The 23,071-nt window shown below is 35.4% G+C and overlaps 1 protein-coding gene across 1 annotated transcript in view; it reads right to left on the bottom strand.

Annotated features, from left to right (window-relative positions):
- Positions 1-13,118, bottom strand: part of LOC114356160 (cell surface glycoprotein 1-like) — a 92,140-nt gene extending 79,022 nt beyond the window's left edge. The window contains exon 1 of the mRNA XM_028309276.1: positions 12,767-13,118. The gene's annotated coding sequence lies outside the window, so the exon portion shown is untranslated. The remainder of the gene's footprint in view (positions 1-12,766) is intronic.
- Between the last annotated feature and the right edge of the window lie 9,953 nt (positions 13,119-23,071).

The following is a 23,071-nucleotide window of genomic DNA, read 5'->3' on the forward strand; positions in this document are numbered from 1 at the left end:
CAAGACAGACAGATTTACTTTCGCATTTATAAAAATTAGTATGGAGTTTTGAATTGTATTATTAGTATTAACTTAATCTTAGTAGTATCAGTAGTATTAACTATGATACCTCTTAGGTGAAATTCTATTGCAGCTGCAGTTCCACTAAACCTAAACATAGCCAGTGCTTAGGAAATCTCCAGTCATAATATTATCTGCAAACTAAGCTTCGTTAGTAAACACTGACACATCTTTAGCTTGTCTGTAACAGACAGTCTGTATTATGTCTCCAGCGTGAGAAATACAATATCAGTTTCATACAGGGTTTGTACGATTTTCTCAGCAGTGAACGTATATTATGCCCAATAAGTATAATTTTACTGTACAACTCTTACTAAGTTCTCTAAAAAACAATCAAGTGTTTTGCACGGAAAAACCTATTGCCCTACCATGTTCTATGATGAAATAGCGTTTTTACAGCTCATAAAAATACACCCATATCATTTGACTGATGGTGTCAACTACAACTGTAGATAATTTATTTTTGCTGAAATGAAATGATGTTGCATAGTTCCAGCTAGCTAATAGTTATAGATAGTTTCCAATTCAATTCGAGCATCATTATTGTAGTGTGCGTGTGCACTCATGGATAATTTAGCGTGTACAGATAACACTCAAACATTAGCGGAAGAATGGTGGGGCGCGTCTTCGTAGATGAAACGGTCCAGTAAAGCCATTTCAAGTCATATCGTCTCGTTTTATCGCAAAGAATTTCCATTTGATGAGAGCGAAAGAAAAACCCAAAATGGGTAGCTGGTGGTAGACTATTTGTAATTTTTATGAACAAACATGCGTAAACTGGGTAATATTTACAAAGATTACGCGTATGACAACCCGGCGACAACCGACAACTTTCCCTTGCATAACTCCTATTTTTATGTAAATCAGTCGCTAATCTCCACACAATCGTGTTGCCATGTCCACGGGTTTTAACTCTAAACCTCTTGTTAAAATAAGCCCAAAAATAATAAATAACGAAGATTTACCTTTGAAATGCTCAATAGTCGGTAGAGTAACGGAAAACCTCTACCATTTTAGTCAAATAATTTTCTACAACTAATTTAGTTTAAAATCCGATCTTCCGAGGTGTGCAAGATTGCTTTTACAGAGAAAGATATATCGAAGAATGGTCCTTGGAGCTGGATAGTTTTGCAATTATTTCTGGTCCTTCGAGCCGGATAGCGCACAAGAGGCTTATGCCCGTTTTCACCATCAATCCCTAATTTTTAAGTGACCCCTATGGTAACACATAACAGACATTTTGTATTGATAGGGGTCATTTAAAAAATAGGGATTGATGGTGAAAACGGGCATTAGTCTATCTAGTTAGTCCTTGTACAATGTACATGTAAGTTTCTACATAAAACCTATAGGTCGGAATCTACTTCTGAATATAAACTTAATTCTTCTATTGTTTTATTATGTTTTAAGAAATCCATACGTTTCTAATCGTGTTCAAATACTCGTAGATGTCTACAAGAAGATCTATTACGCAATGTTTGCGGACGCCATTACCACGAAGGCTGTGGAATCATTTCAAGCCGTTTAAGTTTGACCTCTGCGACAAGACTATTAAATATAAATAAGCGAATAGACGTAAATTTTTTCGAGTTATGGTTTTTGTAATAGAATAAAATAAATAATTTATTAATCACTTGATTGATCGATCGGTAGTCAAGTGTTTTCTACAAATAAAATATTTTTTATAGAAAATTAAGGACTTTTAACATTATTTCGGGGTTCGTAAAACTTACTAAGTCTGTGTAAGTATAAAAAAAATCATATTCCCGATTGCTCAATTTCAAAGTCAAAGTCAAAAGTCAAAGGTTAAAGGTGTACAGAGCATTATTTTGGTTTACTTCCTTATTCTAAATTGTTTTGTGCAAAAAATAATATGCATTTTACCAGCGCGTTGCTTACTGTCTGTCTCAAACTCAATGTTATAACTTTTCATTTATTATTACGAATGCTAATTGCAAACTAACATTGTTTTTATAATTTACATTTATTTGCAATAACCTTGGGGAGTCACGCGTTCATTTTGTTTTTGTTATTAATTTACAGATGTTTTACTCATTAAGAACTAAATTTAAATGTGCAATAGGCATTGGTCTTGCAATGAATATGGTAAATTATTAGATAAGTGGCGGTGTAAAGTTAATTTTCCTTGTAAACTTGTTTGTGAAAACTATAAAAGGTAGGTTTAACCCATCGATTGTTTAGCTTTGTAACTCATAGAAGAAACGTTGATAGAAGTTGTACGTAATTAAATCATTTTTAAAAGGTAAAAAAGATAACATTCAATCGTTTTGCTAATTAAAGTAACAACGTTACTGACGTTTCTTATTATTATTATTTTTTAATTTAGAGCAGTCTATTTAGGTCTATTAATTTAGTTTTATTTGCGGTCTTAAATTGAGGTTTTTATAAACTACACAAATTCCACCTAACTACTACAAACATTAGAATGATGCGCCCTAGGTATTTGCTTGTTTCCTAATATCGGAGATAGATAATAATCTAATCCTTCAAGTAGAGTCACATTATTATATTAAAGGCTAGGTTTCATAAAACTCATTTTATTTTTGCACGATCGTGTTAAAAAAGCTCTTTCACAGGTCCCAGTATTAACCCTACCACTGCTTCGGGACAACAAATGGGCCAGTGCTGAAAAGAAGCAGCGCAAGAAACTCAGTCACTAAGAAGTTTAATCTTTATTATTCTTTCCCCCTCACTGTATTTATTATGCAAGTAGATGGAAATGCATTGGAATGTTCTTCCGCATGGTTTTTGCTTGAGGAACTTCATGGGGTTTCTCAGTGTATAATGAAGTCCCGGTTGGCGATGCTTCAGCGACTTGCTTGATTATGGGGTGCCTATGACGACTGCATGCGAACCGCTAGTCGTTTGCCTGCTATGCGAACATAACTAATCAATTAAGATTATTACACACACGGCATTAGCAAACCCAATGCTTAACTACTACCTATCCTTTTTTCTATGGTTTACTTCTGCCACCGTTGATTTTAATTGCTACCAGCCTCCCTGGAAAAGTAGCTATCTTAAGTGACAGTTTTAACCACAGAACATAAAAAGAATACTCCGAATTCCTTTCGCTCCAGCATTCTTCGTACGTCGTTCTTTCTTCGGTGTGCTTCGGTCTTTAAAGTGATTTCGAAATAGAACTTGTCGCGATTGTTATCAAGTGTATGTGAGTTTATGTATGAAACCTGAACTCTGCCTGAACCAAGCAGCCACAAAATGACTGGGCTAGTTTTGGTGACTTTAACTTGTCAAAGTTTATGCTAACGCACTTTTTTAGTAAGAAACTGCTCAGAAGATAGCCAAAAGTGCTGGTGTTTATTAAAGTTCAAAAGAAGAAAATTAACCAAGCTGAATGCCCTTATCCATATTTATGTCAAACATCAATCATCATGCATTACTTGCTTCAACAAGTCCATAAAAATGCAAATCTTGCTCGAAGCTAAACTTGCCTAGAAATGGTAATTGCCCTACATGGTAAACCATGTTTATTATTTAATAATTATGTGGGTTTCACTTCTAGTAATAAAGTGGTTATGTTTTGCAAATAGGACTGTGTGGGGTGCCTTTTGATCCTGTGCCAGAAGGGTTAAAAGCATGGTATACAAATAAATGTACTTTTAAGAGTTTTAAGTTTTAACTCTTGATATCGCCCACCGATTTTTACAATAATAATATTATTCCAATGCTACGATTTTGCTACTGAAAACGCCACTCTTGTAGCGGAGTTTTGGGCTGACACTGTATTAGGTTTGCTGTCGACACGACGAAGATTCCAATAGTAGTGACTGTTCCCCGTATTCACTTGACAAATCGAGGCTTGCTTAATGCTTAAGTGAAGCAGCAAATCGAACGCACAGCGTTGAATAGAGCTTTGTGATTGGTTCACACTGGGCGTCCACACGCACTGTGAGACCTCATAGTAATACGGGCGTGAGTTTCTTGCGCTGCTTCTTCTCAGCATCTGGCCCATTTATTGTCCCGAAGCAGTGGTAGGGTTAATACTGGGAGTACTGGGACGTGTAAGAGTGCTTTTTTAAAGCTTATTTGCAAAAATAAATGACTTTTATGAGTTTTTTAATGCTTTAACACGATTCATAAGCTAACCCTTTTAGGCATTTACTAACAAAGTATCATCCATCATCAACGCCAAGAAACCCCCAAGAAGGGTGATGCTGATTGGCGCCATTAGGCATCTTTCAATAAAGATCTCATGCGTTTGTACCTACCAAGACAATATTTGTTTTTAAGTGTTCTTTGGGTAAGTTTCCTTTCTCGAAGGGCTGCTGGCATCTCCTGAAGTTCGATATGTGGATATATTCAAACTTAAGAAACCTTAAGAACACTCCTCTTAAGTTAATGCTCTTAACACCTACAGACCAATGCCCTGTGCATCNTCTTTCTTTGCCGTCATCATTATTTAAAATGATAACATAATAATTTAGTAAGTACGCACCAGCAAGGTGGACCGACGACCTTATAAAGGAAGGCGCTGGATGCAGGCCGCTATATTATCTGTGCCGCTACCAACCGGGCAATGTGGAAATCATTAGCCTATGTTCAGCAGTGGACGTCCTATGGCTGAAATGATGATGATGATGAAAATCTATTATATTTTCATAATGCTGATTAATATTACGAAGAAGTTCTGTAACATATTCCTTTGCCTTAAAAGCATCAAAAACCTTAATTTTCAATACATACGCATAATTTAATGTAACAATCGTTACCCATGACCTCAGATTTGCCAATTCTACTTAAGTAACTCTACTTGAAATAAACACATAATTTACGGTAATTTGATACTAATTTGAACCGCATTATCTCAAGTTGAGAAAGATGGAAACCGCTGAACTCGCCGCAACGCGGAAGGTATCTGACATCATAATAATATGAGATCAAACGACGATGATATCATTTCACTTATTATTAAAGTAGGACTTCCCAGGGTTTAGTTTTCAACAGTTATTAAACAGATCGTATCTCTAAACTGGTATTTAAAAGTGGCGTAACTTGTAATGTGTCTTTTTTACTTTTTATGGCAATATGGCGAATATGGTACGTTAGACCTATAAGTACCTAATGGTTCAGAATTTTTCAGGGACGACGAAAGAGAGACGTGCAAAAGAACCCTATAGGTCAAGGAGCACATTGAGTACCAGATAGCTTATGGCTATTGTTTGGTCTCATCAATAACAGAATGGGATGGAAGTAGTCATTAGGAAATAATTATGATGTACCTAAAATGGTGATGATTAATAGGTACTTCTTATGCTAGAAGAGCAAAATGATTATTTATTTGAAACATTTACAGTTTTAAGTGGTACAAAATATTCGTAATTACCACACATTCGCTTGTAATGAGCAGAATTTTCAAACCCATCTGGCAATTTTCTTTAAATAGCTGCAAACCAGCTCTAATTTGCTGTAGCCCGCTAAATTTCGCAAGGATCCGTGCCTGGCGAATAACAATCATCAAAGCTTGGAATAAGGCAGGGGTTTTCAATCTTTTTCATTCTGCGGCACACTTAAAATTTAGTATCTTTTCACGGTGCCCTACCCTTTGAAAAAGAAACGGTCGAAAGACGGGCGGGTAAAGAAGATATGGGAGGGATAGGGTATCAACTGTTTCAAGCGCCAACGCGGCGAAAGGATTGTTTCACGGCGCCCCTCTTCCTTTCTATGGTGCACACTTTGGGAACCCCTGGAATAAGGTATTTAGGTATAATCATAGAGATTGGATACAGTCGGAAATAATCAGAATAACTTCTGTCACTCCGTTTATTTAATGCCTTGTTAATTTGAACACGGCAATATTATCTGCTTAGCTATTCAATTCAAGGCTCATTATGGACGGAATTTATGTTATTGTAGATAAATCTTATGAATAAATAAAGTACCTACTTATACAAGGTGGAAACGATATAAAGTGATCTCACTGGATTATATCTAAACTATACAAGGTATCGAAAAACTGTTTACTGATCCTAGAAGTGCTTCACGAGCTCTATCAAACGGTATATAATGGGTTACAGAATCATCTGAATCTATGTATATGAAAATTCATTTTTTTGTTTAGAAATAATCGAGTGAGATCACTTATCGTTTCCTCCCTTTATACTTACGACAGTCTACCATAAACTATGTTACTACACTATGAGATTTTTGGGCGTGGAGACATCTGAGACTGAGAAAGAACACGGCGAGATTTACATGATAAAAGAATTAACATAAAACATAGTTATGTAAGAGAAAGTTGTTAAGTTCGCCGACAGAAATGCAGGGCGTATGAAAGTTATACCAACACAGCCGATAAAAGTGTATCTTTGAATGGATTGTGGCCATAAAAATGTAGTTTATTGATTGAAATATTGTCGGAAGCCAGAATTGACGGCTTTTATTATTTGGGAAGATATTTTTATTGCAGATTATAAGTAAATATTTGTCGAATTATGTTTTTATTGACAATTATTACTGTTGATTTTGTTGTTTAACTGGTTTTTCAAGTCTCAAAATTTAATTGCTCAACGCAATATTGCTCACAAATTACAATACAATATAACACTATATTGAACCAATAGACTAAAGAAACACTATGAAATGTTTTATAATAATAATTATGGTCATCATCAGGAAGTAAAATAATCATGTGAACATTTATGATATTTTTTAGGTCTTATTAAAAAGTTAAACGTGCGTAACACTTGTTTAAATTGACATTTAGTATGGAAATGTAATTTTAATCCAGTGTTCAACGCGCGTTTAACGGTTTTGTGGAATTTAGGTGCATTTTTACGTTTTTCTGACAGTTATCTATCTCTGCTAATCAAGTAAGAAAAGTGAAAGTAATTTAGCGAGTTATAGCGATCCACAAATTGGCCCTGTACGGAAACCTGGCGAAGGCACGCGCTAATTGCAGATTTGCAGGTCCTAGAAGTTGCGCAAACGCATAAAAAGTTGCTAGACTTGCGCAGTTTTCTCGATAAATTGTTGGGTGTGTGCAATAAGAGTCACACACAGCACACATCGCTATTTTTAGCATTAGCAGTCGGCGATTTAGCCGCTTTTTTGAAGCTGAATGCAGCAACACACTGCACACAAACGCGGGAGTTTTGGAACTTGAAGCAGAAACGCGATTCCGATACTGCGTCCGTACGCGTTAAATCGCGAAATCGCTAGCTCGCGTAGTCGCTAAAACGCTCGATTTCGATGCGTCCAATGCGATGATCCAACGATCGCCGGTGCTAAAATAGCATGTCTACTATAGGCCTAAGGAATCGCTGAGTAAAATGATACTCGTACCTACATTGGATTGTGTGTGTTACAATTTCATTTCAAAGAAATACTCACAAAAGTATTTTCATAAAATACTGGGACATTATCGTAAAAGCGCTTTATGAAAGATTTTTTTAATTATATTATTAGTCTTAAATTAATCTTAGTATTATTAACTAAGATACCTCTTAGGTAAAAATCTATTGCAGCTGCAATGGCATTAAACCTAAACATAGCCAGTGCCACAGCCAGTGCTTAGGAAATCTCCAGTCATAATATTATCGGCAAACTAAACTTCGTTAGTAAACACTGACACATCTCTAGCCTGTCTGTATTATGTCTCCATCGTGAGAAATACAATATCAGTACGGCTAGCACGAAAAACTTTCGAATTCGAATCGTTTGCGTATTCGAATCGACATCAAAAGTTTTAGTAAGAAAACTACAACATCGCCCTTGTGAACGTGTTGTTAAGTGAACTTGGTGTGAGAAATTTGTCGAATACGAAAACGATTCGAAGACGAAAGTTGTTCATGATAGAGGTACAGTACCTCTAGTACGAAAAACTTTCGAGTTCGTTTCGTTGCGTATTCAAAGTGTCATCGAAAAATTTTGTATGAAAAATTAAACAGCGCCCCCTAGGGCGGCTATAATATAGGGGGCGCTGTTTAATTTTTCATACAAAATTTTTCGATGACACTTTGAATACGCAACGAAACGAACTCGAAAGTTTTTCCTACTAGAGGTACAGTTTCATACAAGGTTTGTACGATTTTCTCAGCAGTGTAAGCAATGAAAATTTACTTTGGTGTTACCTACAGGGAAGATTTTAAACTTATATGCCCACTAAGTATAATTTTACTGTACAACTCTTACTAAGTTCTCTAAAAAACAATCAAGTGTTTTGCACGGAAAAACCTATTGCCCTACCATGTTCTATGATGAAATAGCGTTTTTACAGCTCATAAAAATACCCATATCATTTGACTGATGGTGTCAACTACAACTGTAATTTATTTTTGCTGAAATGATGGTGCACAGTTTCAGCTGGCTAATAGCACAGATAATATAATACTAGTCTAATAGTTATAGATCGTTTCCAATTCAATTCGAGAATCATTATTGTAGTGTGCGTGTGCACTCATGGATGATTTAGCGTGTACCGATAACACTCAAACATTAGCGGAAGAATGGTGGGGCGCGTCTTCGAGATGAAACGATCTAGTAAAGCCATTTCAAGTCATATCGTCTCGTTTTATCGCAAAGAATTTCATTTGATGAGAGCGAAAGAAAAACCCAAAATGGGTAGCTGGTGGTAGACTATTTGTCATTTTTATGAACAAACATGCGTAAACTGGGTAATATTTACAAAGATTACGCGTATGACAGACAACCCGGCGACAACCGACAACTTTCCCTTGCATAACTCCTATTTTTATGTAAATCGCTAATCTCTCTACACAATCGTGTTGTCATGTCCACGGGTTTTAACTCTAAACCTCTTGAATAATAAATAAAGAAGATTTACCTTTGAAATGCTCAATAGTCAGTAGAGTTGCGGAAAACCTTCCACGGTCTACCGTTTCTAAATTCTTATTCAATCGTAGGTAATTAAGAAGACGGATTTTACAAAGGCCCACAGCAATATCGAAGAATAGTCCTTGGAGCTGGACAGTTATATAGTTTAGCATTTTTTTCTGGTCCTTCGAGCCGGATAGTGCACAAGGGGTTTGTAAGTTTCTACATAAAACCTATAGGTCTGTATTACTTCTGAAAATAAACTTAATTCTTCAATTGTTTTTTTATGTTTTAAGAAATCTACACGTTTCTAATCGTGTTCAAATCTCGTGTTTACAAGAAGATCTATTACGCAATGTTTGCGGACGCCATTACCACGAAGGCTGCTGGAATCATTTCAAGCCGTTTAAGTTTGACCTCTGCGACAAGACTATTAAATATAAATAAGCCGAATAGACGTAAATGTTTTCGAGTTATGGTTTTTGTAATAGAATAAAATAAATAATTTATTAATCACTTGATTGATCGATCGGTAGTCAAGTGTTTTCTACAAATAAAATATTTTTTATAGAAAATTAAGGACTTTTAACATTATTTCGCGGTTCGTAAAACTTACTAAGTCTGTGTAAGTACCTGAGTATAAAAAAAATCATATTTCCGATTGCTCAATTGATCGATTAATGCAAATAATTAACCAAAAAAATAAGTAGGTACACCTAGGTGTACAGAGCATTATTTTGGTTTACTTCCTTATTCTAAATTGTTTTGTGCAAAAAATATGCATTTTACCAACGCGTTGCTTACTGTCTGTCTCAAACTCAATGTTATAACTTTTCGTTAATTATTACGAATGCTAATTGCAAACTAACATTGTTTTTATAATTTACATTTATTTGCAATAACCTTGGGGAGTCACGCGTCCATTTTGGTTTTGTTATTAATTTGCAGATGTTTTACTCATTAAGAACTAATTTTAAATGCAATAGGCATTGGTCTTGCAATGAATTATGGTAAATTATTAGATAAGAGCGGTATAAAATTGGATTTCCTTGTAAACTTGTTTGTGAAAACTATAAAAGGTACTCATCGATTGTTCAGCTTTGTAACTCATAGAATAAACGTTGATAGAAGTTGTACGTAATTAAATCATTTTTTAAAAGGCAAAAAAGATAAATTTCAAACAACGTTACTGACGTTTCTTATTATTATTATTTTAATTTAGAGCAGTCTATTTAGGTCTATTAATTTAGTTTTAATTGCGGTCTTAAATTGAGGTTTTTATAAACTTCACAAATTCCACCTAACTACTACAAACATTAGAATGATGCGCCCTAGGTATTTGCTTGTTTTCTAATATCGGAGATAGATAATAATCTAATCCTTCAAGTAGAGTCACATTAATATATTAAAGGCTAGGTTTCATAAAACTCATTTTATTTTTGCACGATCGTGTTAAAAAAGTTCTTTCACACGTCCCAGTATTAACCCTACCACTGCTTCGGGACAACAAATGGGCCAGTGCTGAGAAGAAGCAGCGCAAGAAACTCAGAAGTTTAATCTTTATTGTTCTTTCCCCCTCACTGTATTTATTATGCAAGTAGATGGAAATGCATTGGAATGTTCTTCCGCATGGTTTTTGCTTGAGGAATTTCATGGGGTTTCTCAGTGTATAATGAAGTCCCGGTTGGCGATGCTTCAGCGACTCGCTTGATTATGGGGTGCCTATGACGACTGCGTGCAAACCGCTAGTCGTTCGCCTGCTATGCGAACTTAACTAATCAATTAAGATTATTACACACACGGCATTAGCAAACCCAATGCTTAACTACTACCTATCCTTTTTTTCTATGGTTTACTTCTGGCACCGTTGATTTTAATTGCTACCAGCCTCCCTGGAAAAAGTAAGTAGCTATCTTAAGTGACAGTTTTAACCACAGAACATAAAAAGAATACTCCGAATTCGGTCCGCTCCAGCATTTTTTTGTGCGTCGTTCTTTCTTCGGTCTTTAGTGATTTCGAAATAGAACCTGTCGCGATTATCAAGTTTATGTGAGTTTATGTATGGAATGGAAACTGAACTCTGCCTGAACCAAGCAGCCACAAAATGACTGGGATAGTTTTGGTGACCTAATAAGTTGTCAAAGTTTATGCTAATTGCTAACGCACTTTTTAGTGAGAAACTGTTCAGAAGATAAAGAAGTGCTGGCAATTATTTAAAGAAAATAATTAACCAAACTGAATGCCTTATCCATATTAGTATCAGACATCAATCATCATGCATTACTTGCTTCAACAAGTCCATAAAAATGCAAATCTTGTTCGAAGCTTCTATACTTGCCTAGAAATGGTAATTGCCCTACATGGTAAACCATGTTTATTATTTAATATGTGGGTTTCTCTTCTAGTAATAAAGTCGTTATATTTTGCAAATAGGACTGTGTGGGGTGCCTTTTGATCCTGTACCAGAAGGGTTAAAAGCGTGGTACCTATACAAATAAATGTTCTTTTAAAAGAGTTTTAAGTTTTAACTCTTGATATCGCCCACCAATTTTTACAATATTATTCCAATGCTACGGTTATGATACTGAAAACGCCACTCTTGTAGCCGAGTTTTGGGCTGACACTGTATAGGTTTGTTGTCGACACGACAAGAAGATTCCAATAGTAGTGACTGTTCCCCGTATTCACTTGACCCACGATGCCGAAATCGAACGCACAGCTTCGAATAGAGCTCTGTGATTGGTTTGTGTGTCACCCTGTGCGTTCCGCGCGCACTGTGAGACTTCATAGTAATGTTTGTGAATACGGGCGTTAGATTTGTTGTCGACACGACTTGAAGGATAAGATTCCAATAGAAGTGACTGAGTTTCTTGCGCTGCTTCTTCTCAGCACTGGCCTCAGATAATGGCCCATTTATTGTCCCGAAGCAGTGGTAGGGTTAATACTGGGACGTGTAATTAAAAGCCTTTTACAAAAATTAATGAGTTTTTATGAAGAAAATTCCAATGCTTTAATACACGATTCATAAGCTGACCTTAGGCATTTACCAAGAGATTCCGAGGGTGATGATGATTGACGCCATAACTTAGGCATCTCTCAATAAGATCTCCCGCGTTTGTATGACAATATTTGTTTAAAGTGTTCTTTGGGTAAGTTTCCTTTCTCGAAGGGCTGCTGGCATCTCCTGAAGTTCGATATGTGGATATATTCAAACTTAAGAAACCTTAAGAAGAACACCCCTCTTAAGTTAATGCTCTAACACCTACAGACCAATGCCCTGTGCATCTCGTAATCGTCGCAACTAGCACCGTAGCGGCACGCGCGCCACGATATTTATTCGTGCTACGGGTACTGTAGGTACTAGCAAACTAACTGTAGACTGTCACCTGTTTGGATTATTGGAATTCATGCCAGTTCCTTCGAAATTCAAATATTTCGGCAGTTGTAGGTATGAAACTTTTTTGTTTCTTTTTTGGCTTTCGAGATCTGCGCATTGTGCAATTTGTTCAGCCAAAATTAAAACTTTTTGCATGTTATTTCATAATTTATTTTTAATAATTCCTATACTGACCTCCTTTGAATGACTTGTAAGTTAATTACACGCCAGTTACTTATTTTCTTAGCCACGGGCAATCAAATTAATGATTGCTAAACTTTTTGCAAGGAACTAAAAATAAACAAATTTCACAGCCAATACCAGTTAGGTACGGTTAGGAATTTAAGAGTTAGGTACCTATTCATTTGGAAGGGGAAGAGTAAGGTTCAAGATTCAACTAACTAGTAAGTAGGTACCTATAATAAACAACAGAAAGGTATCGTAGAAACCACCTGCTTACTCTATTTAAGTTATAATCAAAGGTACAAAGCGGCAACTGTGTAGGCAACAACTTACCTTTCTAATTGGATTCCAACAAAAAACACTCGAAGATTGGGTCTAATATCCACTCGAACACACCTAAATTACGTACGAACGATAGAATATTACTAAATTATGCGAATTACAAAATCCATACAGCCGATGGGAAGAAAACTCGTTTTATGTGTTAAGAAATTCCACTCGATACCTGTACTTCTATAAAACAGGTAACGTCCACTAAATATCTATCTTTGAAATGTTTATAAATGTAAGCAAAAGTTCACTAAACAGTTTCTCTCTTCGTCCGCGAACGTATCCACATAAAAAGTTAATTTATAAAACAATCACTAACAACGTGCGTGCGCGCAACGCTCGCACCTTTCCGCGGCGAAAGAACGACTGTTGCGAACCAATCGTTGACTAGCATTCTCCGAAGATCGGTTTATTACACAAACGAATTAAATGGTCGTTGCCTCTCACGAATACGCCTTAACGGGAACGCGTTTTTACAAAACCGGCTTATACATTCTTGGACCTTTTACTAGTCTATTTTCTACCTTAGCACCATTGCTATACGTTTTAAAACTTACGGGGTGTTGAAATGTCTTGAAGGTTTTCATCTCGGACTGACGGGCGGTTGTATGTTTTATCACATGGCAAAACGGCGGATAATCGTTTGGAGCGCAACGAAATGAATGGCGAAGGAGTTTAAATTGAAAGGCTTCTTTATTGCCCGGTAATAATGTTCAAAGTAGACAAACTTTTCAAGCAATTGAGTTGATCACCTTAGAAGAAATGTTCGACCTCGGCCGGTATGCATGGTGCATGGCGAAGTTTGTTCGAAAGCCTGCGCGGAATCTTGATATTTTGAGGCGGAATCAGTGACGTAATAACCTTTGCATTCTGCTGTAGACAACGGCCTACATAAATATTTACAAGTTGAAAAACTTGTGGAGCAAGGCAATCTTAGCGACATCTGTGCGTGGACCTTCAAGAAATTCATAGGACTCGCTACACAATTAAAATTGCAAAATACGGACTATTACCTTGAAACAAAGAAACAAACAATAAGTTTAATGATACAAAGTTTATTATATTAAATTATTTTTTAAAACTTGTTTTTACTACTACTAGCGCCATCAGTGNATCTATTATCGAGTAGCCAATAACTTTTAATAGCATGCTTATTTGAATAAAACTTAGGTCACAATAAAATAAAATAAAAAGATGGTATCCAAACCTATAGATTTTTACGCAACACCAAAGCGTTAACATAGAAAACTGAATACAATTTATGCGTTGTTTAGAAAACCGACTGTCACTCACGTCCACTGCTTCCGTCACCCGTACGCCGTACGTGACTTCCCTACACCGATCGTGCTATTTCAATAACTAGTCTTTATTTTTAGTACAACAAGGCTCAGAATTGATATTAAATCTACTGATATGTTTCCTAGCTAAGTGTTGGTCGAGTTATTATTAAGTTGTCCTTTGTAGTCAGATTAATTTGATGCGATTACTTGCATTTTCCATTTGAGCAAAATACATAAGAAGTAGGTAAGGTACCTTCAAAGTTCCAAAACAGTTCTCCGAAGCATACCCTAAGCTGTACCAGCTGTCAGCTCACTATCTAGCGTGACACAAGTGGAATCGAACCTAGGACATAAAAAAAACAGTTTCGAAATCTCTTACAGTGGTCCACGCAACAAAGCAGCGTATCTTAACTTTTAGTTTAACACTTAATTTTGTAAAAAAACGTAGGTACTATTATTCTGTGTATAAACCCGCAATAGACCAAACAGCTGAACCGATTTCGGTTATAAACAGTAAAGTTACTAACCTTGTAATATGTGCCTATGTAATATGCTCATATTATGTTGCCCCGTCGCTGACATAGCCCAACGGATTAGTAAGCTGAAGTGGCAATGGGCAGGGCATATAGTACGCAGAACTGACGGCCGATGGGGCAGCAAGGTTCTGGAGTGGAGGCCACGTAAGCGCAGCGTAGGACGTCCACCCACAAGGTGAACCGACGACCTCATAAAGGTAGCGGGAAGGCGCTGGATGCAGGCCGCCACCAACCGGCCATTGTGGAAATCATTGGGGGAGGCCTATGTTCAGCAGTGGACGTCCTACGGCTGAAATGATGATGATGATGATGTTGCCCCGAAGTGGCGTTAGGGCAATGTATATTTAGGACGTGTATAAGTGCCCTGGAAAGGGCTTATGTACTGAATAAACTATTCTATTTAATTTCATTTCAATACACGTCCTGCCTGATGGCTCATCACGAAACAGCTGATATCGGGCTCGCTACTGCTTTCTCTATAGCAATAAAATCACGCATAACGTCTGTTGCACGTGACTCATCCACAAAGAGTTTGTTTTTGCTGTAATTACTGGTTTTATTACAACAGTTATGCAATATACGCGATCGAGCGTGTTTAGTGGGATGAAAAAGTCACTTATGTATCTAACTAGCGGCCGCCCGCGACTTGGATCCCTTAAATAGGGGTGGAGTTTCGTAAAATCCTTTCTTAGCGTATGCCTGCCTACGCCATAACATCTACTTGCATGCCAAATTTCTGCAGCCCGATCCTTCCAGTGATTTGGGCTGTGCGTTGATAGATCACTATGTCGTCAGTCAGTCACCTTTGAGTTATATATTTAGATATACATCAAAGATACATACGAGTAAAAAAGGAAGAAAGGTCTTCACCCTGTTTCACGACAGTGGCGCCAACTTGTGAGTAAATACGGTAGCACTCTAGCTTTTATGTTGTTATTTAGTTAGTACGGAAATATAATTTTATACCAGTGATCATTGCGATTGCGCAATTAACTTTTTTGTCTAAAGGCACACAAAGATTTATCTCTATACAGGATGTTGATTTCAATTCTCGCCATATTTAGGGAGTTGATAATGTAGCTTATTCTGATCATAGATCATATTATTATAAAAAAAATAACTTTGAAAATAAACGAACTTTAACTTAAGTTTGTCAAAGAAAAATACCTATTTACACTACCTACTTTACGTGACTTCCTTCAGTAGGCTAAATCCGACATGATAGCGAGCGATCCGCGTAGCTCGATGGTGCCGCAGTGTAAACATATTGCAATATTGCGAGCCACAGTACAGTTGATTTGGCACGGAAAATATTCGCAAAAAAATCCACTTTCGTTTGTAATTTTTGTTTGGTTGATAGTGCGTTTAGATAAGTCAAACAGATCACCCAAATAAATATGGCGAGGATTGAAATCAACACCCTGTATAGTGGTAAAAGTCACCATTGTATGTGAGGCAGTATTTCATAATTTTTTACGATATAGGTATCTCACCAGTTTACTTATTACCATAATAATAAATTAATAAAAACTGCGACCTACAGAAGAAAACTGTTTTCAATTATGCATTGATAGATTTAAAGATAAATAGTTATGTGAGAGATTGATAATTTTATTGCCCATTGTTCCGTGGGATCGCCAGTTCAATGATTGATTGGTTTGGCTGCCATTGTGTGAAGTCTATTGTTTTTTAATTCTCTCTGCAGGTACTTACTGTATCCAGGCAGATATCAAAAATATGATGTAGGAAAATAACTTTAGCTGCAAGAGCATACAATCTTATGAAACTCTGTCCACTTGATCATTTTCCTTAGGGACAATAGATTTTCTTAGTTTCCGAGTGATTTGCTTACAGTTTTGCAACGTTTATGTTCTGAAATTCAGATTTTGCACGACTGATGTTACCAAAAATATGCTTTGTAATGATAAAAAAAGGATTGAATATTGTTTAGAAGAAATTCTACTTGTTTTCAGTTCTGTGAATCCCGAAACACCACCTTTTAATTTATTTTTGCCCAATCTACCTATAATCAAGTAAGTAATTCATAGCCACCAAAGAAAAACCATTCTTACCCCACATTCCTCCTAAAATATATTTCTAAAATGTCACCAACTTTCCCAACACCAAATAAAACTACATTTTTATAAAAATACATATTTTATTTATGGTCTGTTTACCCGGTTTTGTACATTACAGCACTAACTAATAATAATAATAATAGAGAAACAGATCGGTTTAAATCTAAAGTGACTACAAGAAGCTAAATACTACTACATAATTTTAGAGAAAACAATTTTTGCACATACCATAATACTCATTATGTATTCTATAAATTATACATATAATTCAGGTCAGAAGTATTAACTTGTAAAAACAACATGTAATGAGGATCATTTCGATTTTTAGCTGTGAATGCAGATTTATAGGGCTAAGAAATCCTTAATACACAGTGCAAAAATTTTTGTTCTACGACAAAAATTGACGAAGTTATGGCCAAATTACTAAAAAAGTTCACTGACCGCCCGGCGCGGGGAAGATGACGTCATTATATCCGATCCGAACGCTGCCGGCGTACTGCGTGGATAGAAAATATTTTTTTCTAGCCAAATTATCAGTTTTAGAGAAAAACTTGTAATGACATTTATTCATCAGAATAAAGTAAGCTATCGATAGGTAATTTTTTTTTTTCTAAAACTGATAGTTTAGCCGGAAAAAAATATTTTCCATCCCATTAGTACGCCGGCTGCGCTCGATTCGGATATAATGACGTCACGCGGCCTTGCGTACGTTGACTTTTAGCGGCAAAAACGGCCTATGTTTATTACTTAATATCTTCGTAAGTAATGGTCAGATTTGGATAATTCAAAAAGATATATCTTTCTTATGTCTTAAAGATTAACGTAGATACTAGTTTTATTGAATTTTCTACAACAGTACTGATCCTCATTGCAATGAGGGTTTTCGCGAATGAAAGATCCGCTAGATGGCAGGACGTGGATGTGGGGTCTGACTGCTGCGTGATTTTGACATATCTGTCAATGTCATGTCAAAAATAACCAATCATGCAGCATTTGGACCTCGCGTCCTCGCGATTTTTCATTCGCGAAAACCCTCATTGAAATAGCGCAATTTTTCAGACAAATTTATTTTTATAATGAGCGTTACTTTGATTTCATGATTTTTTCTTTGATCTAACTTATTATTTTTAACAGTTACGGCCTGTTACCACTTTCTGGTGAAGTCCCTGATAGCCTGTTAGGAACTTATCTGTCAGATTAAACACGATTTGTTTAAAGGTCTCAAATAACTATCTGAAATTAACCAGGAGCCGGTAAAAGGCATTTAATTAAGTACAATTACACGTTGTTTATAACTTTTGCAACTATGTATGAAAATTAATTGTAATATTTAAAAAAAGTAGGTAACATTACTGAACCGTTAAATGTGCCAAATTAAGTCACACCAAGTAACTCTTGCAATACTTTGCAATTAATTAAAATTTAATAAATTGATTTCCAGATGATTTAACTTTACTTACTTAATTTACAACTAATACATTGTCGTTATTATGAAAAAAAAAAAAAAGTATAAATTGAAATTTTTGCAACATTTTTACAACATAATATTGAATTAATTTTGAATAACAATTCCAAGTGAGATCATTCTATAAAATGCATTATAAAATTATAACTTAAATACTACGATAATACACGCAAATACAATATAAGTTATAAGAGTAAAATATATTTTGTACTAAAAATAAGAATAACTATGATATTTTTTGTATTTTTAATACTTTTAAGTCGCATTTTAGGATCTTTATTTCCAAAATTAATAGGACTAGATTTACACGAAATTAGTTTAAATAAACGATAAGCAAAATAAGGAACGAATGAGATTAAATAACTGAAATTAGTTGTCAATTTGACATTGCTGTCAAACTTTCGTTCCATCATTCATTCATTCACTTGATTATTTTACGCGAGCTAATAAATACTTATTCCGTTAAAAATAGCAAACATTATAAACGAATGGAATAGAGTAATAAATAGCATATTTTTAAATTAAATTACGATTAAACCTGAACTGAATGAGTGAACGAAATTATCATGCAAAGAATGGATCTATATTCACTCCTCAATCCTTATAAATTGTATTGTTCTTGCAACTCACGAAGGCGAGTGAGCTTTACTTGTGTGTACGTTTACATGCACATAACGATAGTGTAATGTCTGTCAAAACTTTTAAAAAAGTAACAGTAGCGAGCCACCACATATGTAAAGCTCACTCGCTTCGTGAATTGCAACAACTATAAAATGATATATTAAAGACACTATAGTTTGTATTATTTAACGACACTCATAACTACCTACATACAGGGTGTCCCGTAATGTAACGTCAAGCCGGAACTAGGTGTTGAGGCAAGTTGTGCTGGTTATCAGAAAAATATAAAAAAAAATCTATGTGGCATATTTTAAAAATAATAGGCATTTAAAAAAAATCAAAAAATTCTACTCCAGGTGACGGTCCTTTTACTCGTGTTGCCACAAATCTTCACTTTTTCCAAATTTTTTTTTTGTTATGTAACCCTGAATAATGCTTCTCTAAATTGTTATCAAAATTACAAAACCAACTGCTCCAACTTGGATGAAAAAAATACATTATTCCAAAAAAAAAATATCAAAATAAAAATTTTGCCTAGTTTAAACTGACTGTACTGAAAAAAATTGTACTACGTGACTGTGGCAAGTGACGTCATAATTTGGCGCATTTAGTGAGGATTCCAAAATGGTATAACACTTTGTAAACTCTTGCTGTAATTGTCAACAATTTTTGTTTATTGGAAATAATCCCGTTTTTAACTTTATCTACCTTGGTTAAAAATATTATTCTAATGTGCCCAAAATTCAAGTTTCTGGCTTAAGTGAGGTGGAGAAGCCATTTTAAAAGGTATGAGCGGGACGGAGAGGGCCATCTTACCAAGCAGGGATGTTATGGATATCCGTAACCGTAACCGAAACTATCGGATATCCGAAATAAAAAAATGTCCATAACCGTAACCGAAACTGATTCAAAAGTTACGGATAGTTTCGGATAAAGGCCAAACTGCAAAACTCTATGAAATCTGCAGTATACACGCCGCAGCTGCAATGCCGCGCTGCCGATTTCATAGTTTTGCAGTTTGCGGTTGCAGTTTGCGGTCTGCGGCCCGTCTTGGAATTGTACCTTAAATCTTAATATTTGTTACCAACTTGTCTGGCATTCGCTGGCACCATCTAATATGCCAGCCTGTTTTACCTTTATCATACATAGGTGTCGTCTTAGTTGGTACATAAAGTAGCTATGTGGGTCACGCTCACGCAGCATCTTGCTATTTGTATTATACCTACATTTTTGAAATTCTAATAATTCCGTAACCGAAATTATCCGAGACTTTCGGATAATCTGAAATGATTTCATATCCGTGACCGTAACCGAAACCGGTATAATATTATTCTAATATCCGTAACCGTATCCATAACCGAAACTTCATATCCTTATTATCCCTGTTACCAAGTACAAGTGCAGGCAGAGCACAGTTGTCACAGTATGTCAACTACTAATTACTGTCATGGTGACAAAAGTTTCTGTGACTGACTGTACGGTAGTCAGTCACAGAAACTTGAATTTTGGGCACATTAGAATAATAATTTTTAACCAAGGTAAATAAAGTTAAAAACGGGACTATTTCCAAAAAAAACAAAAATTGTCGACAATCACAGCAAAAATTTACCAAGTGTTATACCATTTTGGAATCCTTACTAAATGCGCCAAATTATGACGTCACTTGCCACACTCGCGTAGTACATTTTTTTTTCAGTACAGTCAGTTTAAACTAGGCAAAATTTTTATTTTGAATTTTTTTTTGAGAATAATGTATTTTTTTCATCCAAGCTGGAGCAGCTGGTTTTGTAATTTTGATAACAATTTAGAGAAGCATTATTCAGGGTTACATAATAAAAAAAAAAATTGGAAAAAGTGAAGATTTGTGGCAACACGAGCAAAAGGACCGTCACCTGGAGTAGAATTTTTTGATATTTTTTAAATGCCTATTATTTTTAAAATATGCCACATAGATTTTTTTTTATATTTTTCTGATAACCAGCACAACTTGCCTCAACACCTAGTTCCGGCTTGACGTTACATTACGGGACACCCTGTATATTCATACTCACACATCATACCTACATTCTAGCTAGTGATTGGTTGAATTACTATTTTATCAATATTTATAAATGTTCCAAAATATGATCCTATAATAGACATAACCTAATTTTATTAACATAATAAATAAATATAAATTTTGGAAAAAAATATGTTTTTTTAATGAAATTCTCCAGAAATACTGATAAGGGTTACATGTGGATGTTATCACTTTTTCATGCGTTTTTATTAAATTCTTTCTCGTTTCAATCAATAAGAAGAAAAAGAGACAACAACATTTAATTACTGGCTTAATACGCTGGCTTTCTTCAATACTCATTTAAATTAATTTGTTAAAAGCTAGCTTTACTACTAGTTCAGGACAATAATATAGGATGTAGGGCAATAATTATGAACTTTTACTCAATAGGCTGATGTACGTTGCTAGGCTAGAGTAATTATTTCCATTGTCTAAAGTTATCAAAAGTCTACTCTTACAAAACTTTTAGCCTATACGTTTCATTTAGAATATTTATGTACGAACAGTATGAAATAGTGCAAAATCGGTTCTGTTCTCTAGACAAAGTAATCGATGTTCGAATCGTCATGTCAAAATGACATTAGCTTACGATATGTCACGTGATCTTAAAAGGCGAAGCGATTTGTCAATCAATACAGGGTGTTAGGTAAATGGGTATATGATCCGACACTAGGCCATGTTAACATGGACATATAAATGGTATAGTAAAGTCAGAAAATTGATATTTTCATTTTGATTATTTTAATTTTCATACAAATCGGATTTTATAGAAAAATAATTTGTATGAAAATTAAAATGATGATATCAAATTTCTAACTTCACCATACCATTTATATGCCCATGTTAACATGGGCTAATGTCGGCTCATATCACCATTTACCTAACACCCTGTATAATAAACGTTTTCTTGCGGAATTCACTTTGTTTAGAGTCAGATTACTAACATTATTATCAACTGCATATTATTATAATCAGGGCTAGTCAACTACCGTATAACATTCAAACAGTCTGTGGCGGCCATCCGCCACATTCCTAACTTGGACCACCGCCTTAGATTTCGGAGCGATCCGCTTCCGCCTATGAGATTGGGCCAACCCCGACTTGACTGAACGTGACCGAATGGTTGGCGCATGCGTGCTGCGGCCGCCACAATACATCTGCGTCACTCGCACACCCGTGAAGACGTATGCTGCCGTCTCGCTTCAACGCCGGTCNCCTGCGGCGCCGGCTTATCCTTGAATTTTGGGACACGTTGTATTCACTCAATCCTTATAAATTGTATAGTTCTTGCAACTCACGAAGGCGAGTGAGCTTACTTGTGTGTACGTTTACATGCACATAACGATAGTGTAATGTCTATCAAAACTTTTGTAAAACGAACAGTAGCGAGCCACCACACCACAAAAAGGGCTACTATAAAGTTGATGATTATACAGGGTGGTAATAAAAGATAAAAATGTTTGGAATGTTTAACTACCTAGCTCGCATCGATACTTACATATAATTTGTATATTTTAAAGACTGTAAGCCCTTGAAAAGGAGACTGACAATAGTGACTGAGTTTCTTGCGCTGCTTCTTCTCAGCACTGGCCCATTTATCCCGAAGCAAGTAGGGTTAATATTGGGACGTGTAAAAGAGCTTTTTAAAAGCCTATTTGCAAAAATAAATGAGTTTATGAGTTTTTACCACACTCATGTAAAGCTCACTCGCCTTCGTGAATTGCAACAATTATAATGATATATCAAAAACACTATAGTTCGTATTATTTAAGGACACTCATAACTACATTCATACTCACACATACATTCTAGCTAGTGATTGGTTGAATTACTAATTATACCAATATTTATAAATGTACCAAAATATGATCCTATAATAGACATAACCTAATTTGAATAACATAATAAATATAAATTTTGGAAAATATGTTTTTTTTTGTAATGAAATTCTCCAGAGATACTTATAAGGGTGTGTTATCACTTTTTCATGCGTTTTTATTAAATTCTTTCTCGTTTCAATCAATAAGAAGAAAAAGTGACAACAACATTTAATTGCTGGTTTAATACGCTGGCTTTCTTCAATACTCATTTAAATTATTTTGTTAAAAGCTAGCTTTACTACTAGTTCAGGACAATAATATAGGATGTAGGGCAATAATTATGAACTTTTACTCAATAGGCTGATGTATGTTGCTAGGCTAGACTAATTATTTCCAATGTCTAAAGTTATCAAAAGTCTACTCTTACAAAACTTTTAGCCTATACGTTT

Source organism: Ostrinia furnacalis, unplaced genomic scaffold, assembly GCF_004193835.3.
Source record: "Ostrinia furnacalis isolate ACB-3 unplaced genomic scaffold, ASM419383v2 OfSCF2698, whole genome shotgun sequence".
NCBI classification, from domain to species: domain Eukaryota; kingdom Metazoa; phylum Arthropoda; class Insecta; order Lepidoptera; family Crambidae; genus Ostrinia; species Ostrinia furnacalis.